Source organism: Echinops telfairi, unplaced genomic scaffold (assembly GCF_000313985.2).
Source record: "Echinops telfairi isolate 266 unplaced genomic scaffold, ASM31398v2 ScPeMD7_3533;HRSCAF=4204_0, whole genome shotgun sequence".
In the NCBI taxonomy this organism is placed as follows: domain Eukaryota; kingdom Metazoa; phylum Chordata; class Mammalia; order Afrosoricida; family Tenrecidae; genus Echinops; species Echinops telfairi.
The window spans coordinates 96,302,776-96,314,236 of record NW_022107431.1 but is presented as its reverse complement, the minus strand read 5'-3'; positions in this window follow the sequence as shown (position 1 = coordinate 96,314,236).

Below are 11,461 nucleotides of genomic sequence, written 5' to 3'. Positions count from 1 at the left end.
GCCAAAGAATACTGAAAGTACCATCGACTTCCAAAAGAGCAAAAAGATCTGTCTTGGAGAAGTATAGCTAGAATGCTCCTTGGAGGCCAGGATGGTGAGACTTCATCTCATGTACTTGGGACATATTGTCAGGAAGGACCAGTCCCTGGAGTAGGACATCATGCTTGGTAAAGCGAAAAGTAGGAAGGCCCGTGATGAGATGCTTCGACACAGTTGCAGGAATGATGGGCTCAAATATAGAACAGTTGTGAGGTTGGTGCAGGGCTGGGCAGGGTTTATACTGTTGCACACAGGTCAGTGTTTGTCAGAGCCTACCCAACGCACCTAACAACAACAGTTGGCTATTTTCTACAGCTCCAGTCCGATATACTATTTTCTTTGTTGACAAATCTCCCTTTCTCTCTTTTCTTTTGGGGCTGTGTGCCGTGCTTTGCCCAGTGGAAGTTGGGCAATGGAAACGCTGCTAGGTCATAAAGGATCGCTGCCCCACCCAGGGTCGTCTCCCCTCAACTTCTTCCCTCTGTTGTGAGTTTTACATCTTAAAAATTGTTGCTGCTGCTTTATTTAGGGATACAGAATGAGAATAAGCACAGAGCCTGGTCCAGGCTGGCAGGAACCCAGATAATCTCATGTAATGTGAGCAAGAAATAAATATCTAGGGTTGCACTGAGATTTAGACATTATTTTTTAATGCAGAAAAAAATCAGAGTAACTATTGTTCTCTGATATTTCCATTCCACGAAAAGTGATATACAGGAGCTTCAAAAATTAGTGGGAAAATTCCATTATCTTTTAATCTCATTTTTCCACAAAATTTTTGAAGCTCTCTGGATATGTTCATGTGTGTATATGTACATGTGTATGTGTATATATTATACATGTATATGTATCTGTGTGTCTATACACACACACATATTCATATGTTTGGGTTTGTAGTATTACAGACCCGTTAACTGACTTTAACCAGCATATATATTGAGGCTCTCCAAGGGTTGAATCATTAAGCACCATCGTTCTTCCCTGGAGACAGCCCTCTGTTGGCAGGTATTTTGAGGAAGGATGCTTACACGCCTGGGATTTTCAGCTCCTAAGCCACATGCTCACCATTTTCTGGATATGGAAAATTCATCTCTGTTTTCTTTGAGTTATTTTACAAATGATGTGGTCTTTGCTCTCTAATTATTTTTAATTATGCCTCTATAGAATTAGTGCAAATTTCCCCAATTGGTTTATCTGAAAACATAATTCCTGAATCGAAGCCATGTCTCCAGATTCACGCTATTTACATTTTAAAGCATTTGATCCACTTCAGTGTAACTAAATTAATGCTACTTCGATTCTGTCTTCTATGAGATTTCCCCAATTACTGATTACAGATGTCACAGGGTCGCCATGAATCAGCATCAACTTGATGGCCGTGGTTTGGTTTTTTTGTCTTTTCTTTTATGCTCATTAAATATATTATTTCCTGAAACCCAAGCAATTTATGCCTTCCTATAAAAAAGCACTGTGATTCCAAACAATCAATTTATTTCACCATGTGAGATGTAGCACTTTTAACTATGGTAATATTTACCTGTTCAAAAATTCATTGTTGGTTGGTGGAATGCTGTCTTTGAAAAGCAATATAACAGTCTCCTTTTTCACAATTACTTCGGTGGATTTGACTGACTGGGCAGTCTTTGTGCCTATATTTCACCCAATCCTGAATCTGAATTTTAAATATAAAGTTTTAAAAATACTTTTACTTGAAAAGAACTAACAAGCTAAAGTTATGTTTATTCTAATTTTATTTATGTGAAAATTTCCAAGCAATATTAATAATATTTTATGCAAGTAGAATTTTGCTGAAGATAATGAAAAAAATGGTTGCAGTTATACATGGACATGTCACTGCCAAAAATGCAGATCAGTTTCAGAAGAGAAAGGGATGATTAGTGATGTCAGATGGATCTTGGTTGAAAGCAGAAAATACCAGAAAGATGTTTACTTGTGCTTTGTTGGTTATACAAAGGCATTCAACTCTGTGGACCATAACAAACTATAGATAACATTGAGAAGAATGGGAATTCAGGAACACTTCATTGTGTTCATGCAGAATATCCACACAGACCAAGAGGCAGTCGTTTGAACAGAACCAGGGAGTATTTGGGTTTAGGATCAGGAAGAGCTTATGTCAGGTTTGTACCCTATGTCATAATTATTCCATCTGTATGCTGAGTAAATGATCTGAGAAAGAGGACCGTGTGAAGAATTCTGCTCACGCTAGGAGCATGCTTATTAACAGCCTGCGATGTGCAGATGACACAACCTGGCTGCTGAAAGGGAGGAGGACTTGAAGTACTTGCTGATGATGAGGCCTACAGCTTTCAGTATGGGTTGCAACTCAATGTAAAGAAAACAAAAATCCTCACAACTGGATCAATAGGTAAAATTATGATAAAAATGGAGAAAAATTGAAATTGTCAAGGATTTCATCTTGTGTGGATCTATTATAATTGATGCTCATGGAAGCAGCAGTCAAGAAATCAAATAACCTATTGCATTGGGTAAATCTGCTGCACAAGACCTCTTTAAAGTGTTGAAGAATAAGGATGTTCCTTTGAAGAGTAAGGTGGTGTGCCTGACTCAAACCACGGTACTTTCAATGACCTAATCTGTATGTGAAAGCTTGACTATCAATAAGGAAGACCGAAGAAGAGTTGCCACATTGGAATTACCGTCCTGGCAAAGAATATGGAAAGCATCATAGACTGCCAGAAGAACAAACAAATCGGTTTTGGAAGAAGTACAAGCAGAATGCTCCACAGAAGTGAGGACAGTGGGACTGAGTCTCATGTGCTTTGGACATGTTATCAGGAAAGACCAGTCCCTGGAAAAGGACACCAAAGGAGAAAAAGGGGAGGGCTTTCAACAAGATGGATTGACAAAGTTACTACAACAATGAGCTCAACTGTAACAACAGCCAGCAGTTTTGAAGGTGACATGGGACCAGGTATTTCATTCTGTTGTACAAAGTACATTTGCAGATGGTACATAACAGCAATGATGTCATTTAAAAGATTCTATTTAAGCAAAGGCAAAAAGAAAAAACAAATATTCAATAAATTAGAATTATACAAAAAAGCACAGTGTAGAGACCAGTATATCTTTGTGCCTTTTTTTGTGCGAGTTCAAAATGATCCTTACTCTCAAATCAAAGCATTTAAAATAGGGAAGCCCATAAATTTTAGTAAATTCTCAATGAAAGCCAAGAGAATAAAGTGGACTAAGTTAAACAAACATGTCTCATTTCATGAGCTAAAAAATGAGGAAAGGTACTTTTTTAAACATAGCATGAATATCTCAAATTAGGTGGTTAGCTATTTGGAATTGATTGTGAAAATACCACATCTACTTGCTTGATTAAGGAAGCCCTGGTAGCAGAGTGGTTAAGACTTGGCCACGAACTTGAAGGTGACAGTTCAAACTACCAATTGCTCCCTTGAGAAAGACATGGTAGTTTGTGTCTGTAAATTTACAACCTTGGAACTCCCGTGGGGGCAGTTCTACTCTCTCTGTAAGGTCGCTATGAGTTAAAAATATCTAGATGGCAGTGAGTAATTGCTTTGAGTGGATTGTTTTTATATTAGGCCAAATGCAAAGATAATTTTTACTTCTTTTACATCTAGACCCGTGGAGTATACAGACCTGTAAACTTTGTTTTCTGAGGATGGCTTTTGCCTTGTTGAGGATGCTATCAGGAAACTGACCAGGAAGAGGGCAGATGTTATCCACATTTTGGACACGTGGGTCAGTCGGCCTTGGAGTGAATCTTAGCTCTGGAATGCACCCGAAGCTGTCAGCTGAGTTCTTAATCTTTCTCAAGTTACAGTATCCATATGTACACAAGAGCATCACTTTATGGCAACTAACAACAATACAGTAGGATCTAAAGATGCTCCATCACAAAGTTGCTGCCGATTTTAACAAGATTCTGGCAGTAAAGTTTGTGGTACCTAAAGGATGCTTGTTTATTCTATTCTAGGAAAAAAATGGGTTTTTTTGAAAAACCTTTAGAGTGATGTATTAGACTGGATGTGTATGTATATAGCAACTGATTTCTATTCTGAAATGGCTCACGCAGTTGTAAAAGTGAATAAATGCAGTCTGGATCAAGTCCATGCATCAGTTGTAGGCTGAAGGCTTCCCCTGACTGCTGTGGCGGCAGGGCCAGAAGAACTCAAAGCAGGAGGATGAAGCAAAAACCAAAGAACAAAACCACAGGCTCGGGGACGCAAGACAGTGACCAGATCAAGGAAGTCTATTACCTAACTATCACAAGTGGCTTACATAAATATAAGTATCAAAATAAAATTAAATACAAAAATAAGAGAATATGAAAAGTAGGATGGATTATATCTGAATAGGAAAAAACAAAATTAAGCCAGAAGTGACTTTTGTCTATGAGGCGCTATGCTTTTGACTCTAAGCTTTTCAGCAGTCGATGACAAAAATAAAACCAGTTACATAAGTCTTCTAATCCATACAAATGAGTTTACGGGACAATTTCAATCAAATAGATCTGTATTCTGATTGAGATTTTTATATATATGGCTTTAGAAGAAATATAATGAAATATTAACAAAGACTCTTACTAGGTGGCAGTGGTGGTATTATGTTCTACAAACTTTTAGATATTTCCTGAAATTTAACTTACAACTAAGAAACATGAAAATAATAATTTATCATTTATTAAGGGCTCATGAGGGTGGAAGGGGATTGGAGGGAGGGATAAAACAGGAGCTGATTCCAGTGGCTAAGTAGAAAGAAAATGATTTGAAAATGATGGCAACATATATACTAATGTGCTTGATACAATTGATGTATGGATTGTTATAAGAGCTGTAAGAGCCTCCAATAAAATGATTCATTAAAAAAAGAATCTTGGTCGAAACTTATTTATTAAGTGTCTCCAAGTGTGTGGGGGAGTTGGGTGGGGGTAGGGGTGGGGGAATGAGGAAAGTTGCCAAATGTGCAGCTCTGGTGCCAGATGAAATTGGATGCAGTGGGAAAAGGGAAAAACTGCCAAGAAGGAGGATGAAGGTCCGGAGCTGGAAAGGCCAAGAGCCTGCTTCTCTTCACGGCACGAGGATTCAGGAAGCCCACCACTGGGTCCGAGCACTAGGAGAAGCAGTCTGATCTCCCTGAGAGGCAGTAAGAAGGGACCGGGTGCAGGAGAAGTTTCAGTGCAAGCAGGGATGAAGGGATCAAGTTCTAACATTCTTATACGATTTGCTTCTGCCGTTTCTCAAGAATCCAATTTTACCCTAAGGCTGTAAAATTCAGGCAAAATGTGGGTAAAGTAACATAGAAAATATAATACTCAATTCATGATACTAAAAAAAAAAAAAGTAGCTATATTGAGATATAATCTACAAGTATAAACCATAAAATCTATTGAAGTGCACAATTTAATAGCTCTTGATATATTTAATAAATTACGCAATAATTACTATAATTTTTCATCGCCCTGAAACTGGAAGCATATTAGCAGTCACTTTCAATCTCTCACTCTAGCTCTTAGCCCTAAGTAACAACTAATGTATTTTTTATCTCGATGAAAACAAAACAAATTCACACTGCCATCAAGTAAACACTGAGTCGTAACGACTTGACAGGGTCAAACTGTCCCTGTGAGTTTCTAAGATTCTAGCTGTTTACAGGAGTAGACAACCCTGTCTTTCTTCCACAGAGCGGCCGGGGGTTTTGAACAGTGGACCTCAGCCTAACACTTAAGCACTACACCACCACTGCATGGATAGATCATGTTCCTCAGTTCCCCAGTTGTCAGACAGTGGACTGCTTCCACCTTTTGTTTAGATTCTGAAACTTGTAATTTTTAGTACATGAAGCCTGTGTTGTCACCTTTTGGAAAGTGTCATTGGGTGATAAATTTGCTCCATTTCCTCCAATCAGAGATATTTAAATGACTGTTATTTAGAGTTTCCAAAATGAATGGGATAATCAATTTTTGATCAGTTATCCTCTGAAGTAATCAATTATTACTAACCTGCGGTAATCTCAGTCAAAATTGCAGAAAACTGGCATTCTAGTTATCTCGTGCAGCTTTGTACCCCCCATTCTGTAAGGCTTATTGATATAATAAAAATAATGTACCGATTCCCATCATTACCGCTGAGGCCACTGAGGGGTCTGGAGACAGGAGCCGAGGTTGGGAGTCCCTGTTTCGAATTATGGAAGAGTGTAAGAGGCACTTAGCTTTATTGTTTTCAATTACATAAAGTAACAAGGACTAATTTCCAAGAGATTGGCATAAAATATCCCGGGGGGATATGGTTTAATGAACAGCTTAAAGTGATTTATAATGAATGTATTTGTTATTGTATATAAGTAATGCTTTTTAAAGAGCTTTGCAGTTTTCTTCCTATGAAATCTGCTGTATCCTATTCATTTGTTTTTGGTAGGAAGGATGGGCACCCTACCTTTGCCATCTCTGCTGATCACCAGTGCTCACCAGTGCTCTCCAGATAAGTGAGCAGAAGTCCCCTCTCCCTGCTGGCCTTCCATGCGGCTTGCTCCCAGTGCATCAGGTGCAAGGGTAATCCAAATGGCCAGATTTCAGGATCCTGGGGCAATGTTTTTATCCAGTGGTGATATTATCAATGAAATTTTAAAGCCCATCAAAGGCAACTAGTCTTATTTTTCTCAGACTCTGGTTTGCCACTGTCACTGTCTGACCCTAGCAACCCCACAGGACAGAGTAGAACGGCCTCTGGAGGCTTCTGAGACTGCAACGTCTTACTGGAGCAGAAAGCTTGATCTGTTTACTGAGGAACCTCCAGCTGGCCTTGCCGTTAGCAGCCCAACACACAACGCACTATGGCACTCTAACTTAGCTCTCTCTTTTCTCTTCTTCAATACAATGTCGAGGTCTGCTGAATTAGCCTCAAAACCAGAAGAAGCCAAGCAGAGTGAATGGAGCCTCTTGAATGACTTTTAAAATAAAAGATAGAATATTGATGAAAAAAGATGGGTATGGGTTCGTGACAATGAGGCTATCCAGAGAGTAATGTCCTTTTCCATTCTTCCCCACATATCCACTTGGCCAGCTCCCAGCCATACATTAGGTTTCCATGGACTTACTTTACTTCTAGCTAAGACCTAAAACAGAAGGCACAGGCCAGTTTAATGGCTTTAACAAAAAACCCAGAGTTCAGTGGCTTCCTTCTAGGACAATGTCTGGCTTGCTCACATCATAATCCACTGATTTTGATGGTCACTCAGGAGGAGCCCAGGTTCCGTCCATCTTCTGCTACCACCACTGTTAACACAGCTTTCAAGGTCATCATAGATAGGATGACTAGGTTTGGAGGGTATTTATCATTGTCCCAACTTCTCTTGACAAGACCAGAATTCGTAGCCTAACACCCCCTCTTCCCCACCCTTCCAATTCAAAGGAACTTCGAAAGTCTGTTTCCCTTTTGTGACCAGGAGGAAAGTAAAACGAGCTTTGTAACACATGGTAGTGTCTCTTCCAACCAGCTCTGGACCAGAAATTGAGAGATGTTTTCTATTGCTCCCTGGAAGCAAGGTTCCACTACCTATGTAAGGAGCTCCTCATCAAATTTTAGTAGTGAATTCAGAGATATGAGTTTTAATTTAATAACTAAGGATTTACCTGGGACCAGATTCCTGAATAGTCCTCATTCTACAGTCCAAAACTAGCATCTCATAGTACACTATCAATAATAATAAATTCTACAGGAGTAAAACTCAAGAGTTTGCTAATCTATGTGATTAAGTGGATTTGTGTTTAGTATTATACAAACTTCAGGGTAGATTACATCTTGGAATAGAAGAAAAAAATTCTCACAATGGGACCAATATGGTAATTGAAGAAAAGATTAAGGTTGTCAGGATTTCATTTTATTTGGATCCACAATCAACTCCCATGAAATTGGCCAATATTGCATTGGGCATATTTGTTGCCAAAGACTTCTTTAAAATGTTAAAAGCCAAGATGTTACTTTGAAGACCAAGGTGTGCCTGATCCAAACCACAATATTTTCAATTGTCTCCTAAGTGTGTGAAAGCTGGACAAGTCATAGGGATGATCTAGGAAGAACGGATCCCTGTGAACTTTGGGCTTTCTGAAGAATATTGCATATACCGTGGGCTGCCAAAGAAACGAACCAATCCGTGCAAAAGAAATAAAAATCCAGCTGGAATGTTCCTTGGAAGCAAGCCTGGTGAGACGTCCTCATCTCATGTGCTTTGAACATGGCAGCAGGAGGGAGAAGGACATCGTGCTTAGTAGGGGTTCCGAGAGGAAGAGGAAGAAGACCTTCCACTCGATGGGCTAGCACAGTGGCTGCAAGGGGGGCTCACACAGAGCAATGAGGATGAGAGTGACAGGGGCCGAGTGGTGCTTTCTTTCTGTTGTACATATGATTGCTGTGAACAGACGCCAACTTCATGGCCTCTAACCATAAAGACTAGCATCGTAAAGGTCAGCAATACTTCAGCAGTGTGCGAGAACTTTGTTTCTTTCATGATTTTTTCTCATTGACTTTTTTATCAGAGAAAAGAATGTACCTTAGGCAAACATTGCTGGATTTTTATTGAATGTATGTACAGTTGTATTTACCCTGTATGCACTAAGAACCGGAACCTAACTATCGAGAGGCAGTGAGTGACTAAGAACTTAAGTTCTAAACCAGAGTGTCCTGTGCAATTTACTTAATTCTTCTGCCTCGGTGTTCTTACCTTTCTTATCTATTTGGGCACAAGGATAAATATAACAGAGACTATGTGGAATAATGTAGATTGGCTTCCTTGTTCGACATTCCATCTTGCTCCCCTCTTCTACTGCAGAGCTTGGAAAGCTCAAAGCTATATTTCTCAAACTGTTTTATAGCTGGGGTTCTGAATTTGACCTAAAGTTCTGCCATTTACATAGATCCGTTTGAAATTCAGAAGGTAAATGTGAGGAAGCCATTCTCTCACCTTATGTGGCAATTTTTTTTGTGATGGCAAAGATAAAATACAATCCCAGAGACGTGAAACTTCATCTGCAGTAGGGTTCCAATCATATTTTCTGCTCTGAGTATCAAAGGCAGTGGTGGTAGTATGGTATCTGAAGCAACTTCTTGAATCAGGATTCTTGTGCTAGGGTTTGTCCTTGAATTTCTGGTTCCAGTGTCCTGGAAATACTACCTCTCCTCTCCTAGTTGGCTCATCCTGCCTTTCGCTGGGGATTATTTCTGGAGGTCCAAACTGGAACCTACTCCTTGAGTCCTTCCAACAATTCTGCAAGCACCCAGTTCCCTGTACTAAATCCTGGCTTGGTTAAAATACCTAGAGTAGTTTTTATACATCCCTCACCCCCACCTCTGGGTGATGCTGATGAAATCAGTATCTCTTAGGGTTATTGTCAGAATTAAATCATATATATAAAGCAATGCTGCCTACTGTGTTCTTGGTTCTAACTCATAGCAACCCAATTCACAATACAACAAAACACTGCCCCAACCTACAGCGTCCTCACAGTCATTTCTAGGCCAGAGCCTATTGTTGCATCTACCGTGCCAATCCATTCTTTAAAGGTCTTCCTCTTTTTGCCTGACCTTTGAAATCTTTTACTCAGCTTTTACTTTTTCATTTCTTCCTTTTGCTTTAGTGACTCTATTTCAAGAGCAAGCAAGTTACTGTGTCTCTTCTGGGATCCATATTGGTGTTTCTCTTCTCTCTTGTCTTTTTTATAACCTTTTGGTTTCTTCATGTATGATATCCTTGACGTCATTCTGTAACTCATCTGCTCATTGGCCATTACTGTTCAATGCCTCAAATCTATTCTTGAGATATAGAATACACTCAAGGTCATAATTTGTATCTAATGGATTTGATTTAATTTTCTTTAGCTTCAACTTGAACTTCAACATCAACATCAGTTCCAACATCAATAAGCAATTGATGGTAGTTCCAAAGTTGTCCTCTAGCCTTATTCTGACTGATGATACTGGCTTTTATAGTGTCTCTTTGCACAAATGCGGTCAATGATTCCTGTGTATTCCGTCTGTTGAGGTCCATTTCTATAGTTGCTGTTTATGTTGCTGAAAACTGTATTTATGATGGCTAAATTGTTGGTCTTACAAAATGTTATCATGTTATCTCTTTGCTTTTATCACTATAGCCGTATTTCCCAACCATGATTCTTCTTCTATCTAAAATTTCACATTCCAATTATTCTCACATTCCAATTACTGATAATTTTCCATCTATCTTAATTGAATGATCAATTTCCATTTACAGAAGTTGGTAAAAACTTCAGTTTTCACTTCTTAGGGATTATTGGTTGGCACACAAATTTAGGTAATTGTATCAATTGATTTTGCTTGCAGGTGTGGGCATATTATCCACTGAAATGTTTATTGTATTTCCGGATAGATCTTAAAATGTTTCTTTAACATAACAAATGCTATTCTTCTCAATGTGCCCTTCCTGGCATCGTAGACCATATGACTGTCTGATTCAAAATGCCCACACCAGCCGATTCCAGCTCACTCTTCCCTAGGATATGGATCATCATTACGCATTCATTTCACTTTCGTGACTTCCAATTTTCCTAGGTTTATGCTTCCACGTGTTTATTCATGGATGCTTGCAGCAATTCCTTCTCATTTTGAATCATGCCTCATAAGCAAATGGTGCTTACAAAGGCCTTGTTCTTCCCATGTTCGTGAGGTCAGCCTACTCTGAGGAGGCAGCCCATCTTCCGTCTTATTTGAGTGCCTTGCAACGTGAAGGGTTCATCTCTGGCACTATGTGTTCCACTGCTACTCATAAGGTTTCCATCGACCAATTGTTCATATTAGGATTCTCCTTCACAATTCATCTTAGTCTGGAAGCTTCACTGAAACCTGTACTCCATGGTTATGAATAGCAGGGCTGTTTGAAATACCTGTGGCATAACTTCTAGCAGCATATCAATCCACAAGCTACCACAGAATGATCAACTGACAAGATGAGTGGAGGTAAAAAACTTGTTCCAAAGTAAAGATGTCACTCTGAGGATTAAGATATGCCTTGTATGCATGTGAAAGCTTGACAGTGAGCAAAATAGAGAAAAGGAAAAAATTAACGTCTTTGAATTATGGTGTGAGGGAAGGATATTGACAATACCACGGACTGTCCGAAAATGGACACGTCTTCAAAGAAGTACAGCCAGAATTCTCCTTAGAAGTAAAGGTGGCAAGACCTCTTCTCACATACTTTCCAAAGACCTGTCTCCAGGAGGGACCAGTCCCCGCAGAAGGAAAGCAGTCTTGGTAAAACAGAGGGTCATCAAGAAAGAGACCAGTGGTGAGAGGGGCGAGGCCTGGAGGGTGAAGGGAATGAGGGGTAGAAGGGGGGAACCAATTACAGGAACCTAAGTATAGCCTCCTCCCTGAGGGATGGG